The sequence below is a fragment of the Martes martes genome, assembly GCF_963455335.1.
Source record: "Martes martes genome assembly, chromosome: Y".
Lineage (NCBI taxonomy): Eukaryota > Metazoa > Chordata > Mammalia > Carnivora > Mustelidae > Martes > Martes martes.
The window spans coordinates 16,952,058-16,954,508 of NC_137907.1; the positions used below are offsets into that span (position 1 = coordinate 16,952,058).

At 43.2% G+C, this 2,451-nt stretch overlaps 1 pseudogene across 1 annotated transcript; it reads right to left on the reverse strand.

Moving 5' to 3' along the window:
• Positions 1 to 938: 938 nt before the first annotated feature.
• Positions 939 to 2,223, reverse strand: LOC308337808 (keratin, type I cytoskeletal 18-like; annotated as a pseudogene). Its single transcript has one exon. The product of its transcript is annotated as a keratin, type I cytoskeletal 18-like (transcript).
• Between the last annotated feature and the right edge of the window lie 228 nt (positions 2,224 to 2,451).

The window sequence follows — 2,451 nt, forward strand, 5'->3', positions numbered from 1 at the left end:
TTTTTTGGCTAATTGTTTTATACTATTGCTCATGTTTTGTATTTATTTATTAATCTTCTAATTGTTCCATTTATTATTTAAAATGTGGTACTGAGTCCCCAACTATTATTGTATAACTTTCTATTTCTCCCTTCAATTCTATCAGATTTGCTTAGTATACTTTGGGGTTTTATTTTTAGCTGTGTACGTATTTATAACTGCAATATCTATTTGGTTAATTGACCATTTTATCAATAAATAATGCCCTTTTTGTCTACTATAACAAAATTTGTCTTGAATACTCCTCACTGTAATACGAGTATAGACTTCCTAGCTCTCTTTTGTTCATTATTTGCATGTGATGTGTCTTCTCATTCTTTCGCTTCCATCCTACTTTAAATATTGGCCCTAAAATGTAGACAGCATATTCTCATATTCCTTTTTTTAAAAAACTTGTTTTCCATTTTCTTTTATTTGAACAGCTTAATTCATTTATATTTAACATAATTACAGATAATTACTTACTTTTGTCATTTTGCTATGTTTTCTATGTGTCTTAGATGCTTTTTGTTCCTTAATTCCTCTACCACTCTTCTTTATTTTTGTATTTTGCCTTTAACTTCTTCCCTACTTTTTTTTCTTCGTCCTCTTTCTTTTCTGAATATGCTTTAAATGTATTTTCTTAGTGACAACCTTAGAGATTACAATCAATACCGTAAATTTATAAAAATCTAATTTGAATACCACCAACTTAATTTCAATAGTATACAAAAAAGTGGTTCTTATATATATCTACCCTTGGCTTTAAAATTATTGTTATGGATCACATTTTTTGTTGGGTGTGTTCATTAATATAATTGTTGTTTTATGAATTTACTTTCTTTTTTATTTTTCTTTTTTTTTTTCTTTTTTGACCTCAGAACTTTTTCTTGGCTTCCTGCTCCCCAGCTTCTGCTCCCTCAACGCCTCAGAACTTTGGTGTCATTGGTCTCAGACACGACCTTGTTGTCCACAATCCTGCGGGTAGTGGTTTTCTGGATGGTCTGCGTGGAGCTGTTGCTGTCCAGGGCATCACTGAGATTGAAGTCCTCTCCATCTTCCATCAGGTGACAGTAGGTGGAGATCTCAGCCTCCAGCTTGACCTTGACATTCAGCAGGGCCTTGTACTCCTGGGCCTGGCGCTGCCCCTCCGCAAGGGTCTGGGACAGCTCAGACTCCCAAGTGCAGCAGGACCCCGTTGAGCTGCTGCACCTGCATGGCGTAGCAGGTTTCCATCTCCCTGAAGCTGTTCTCTAAGCTGGACTTCAGGTTTCTCACCGAGTCCAGGTTGATCTCCAAGGACTGGGTGGTACATCTCAGCTCCGAGAGTGTCATCTCAGCCTTTCCTATATCCATGGTCTGTGTGGTGACCATTGCGGTGCTTTCCTCAATCTGCTGGGACCAGTACTTGTCCAGCTCTTCTCGGTTCTTCTGAGCCGGTTCTTCTGGGCCAGCTCTTCATACTGGGCCCGGATGTTTGCCATGATCTTGCTGAGGTCCTGAGACTTGGGGGCATCCAACTCCACGATCAATCTGGAGTTGGCAATTTGGTTTTGTAGACCCTTTACTTCCTCCTCATGGTTCTTCTTCATGAAGAGCAACTCCTCCTTGAGAGCCTCAATCTCTGTCTCCAGCTGCAGCCTAGTGACATTGGTGTCATCGATGACCTTGCAGAGCCCATGGATAACACTCTCCATGGACTGGCACATGGGCAGCTCCGTCTCATACTCGACTCTGAAGTCATCAGCAGCAAGACGGGCATGATCAATCTGTAGAACGGTGCGGGCACTGTCCACAGACCTTGCAAAGATCTGAGCCCTCAGCTCCTCGATGTTCTTGAAGTAATGCCCCCAGTCTCTGAACTGGGGTCCCTTCTTCTCCAGGTGTTCCCAGATTCTCATCCCCAGTCTCTGATTATCTGCCTCCAGGCTCCTCACCATCTTCAGGTACGAGGCCAGGCGTTCATTCAGGTCTTGCATGGTCTCCTTCTTGCCCGGGATGCCCCCTATGCCGGCCAGACCCCTCGCAGCAGATCCCAGCAGCCAGGCCCTTGGATCCCCAGCCGCCCCGGAAGCTGGTGTAGCAGGATACGGAGATCGAGAGCCTGAGCCCCCTGCGCTTGCATAGATGCTGGCCGTGCTGCTACTGCACAGAGCCCAGGGACAGACAGTTGGAAGAGAAGGTGGAGTGGGTGGTGAAGCTCATGCTGTTCAGAAAGTAAGATGAGAGACCAGACCCGGGCTCGGGCCAGGCTACGCATTTACTTTCTTAATCAGATAGGAAAACAGTTACAAATCAAGATTACAATGATGCTGGCTTTTATATTTACCTATGTTATTGTTTGGAATTACTGTCTATTATTATTTCATTTCAGTCTCAAGGACTTCCTCCTTTAACATTTCTTGTAGGAAACGTTTACTAGAAACAAACAGA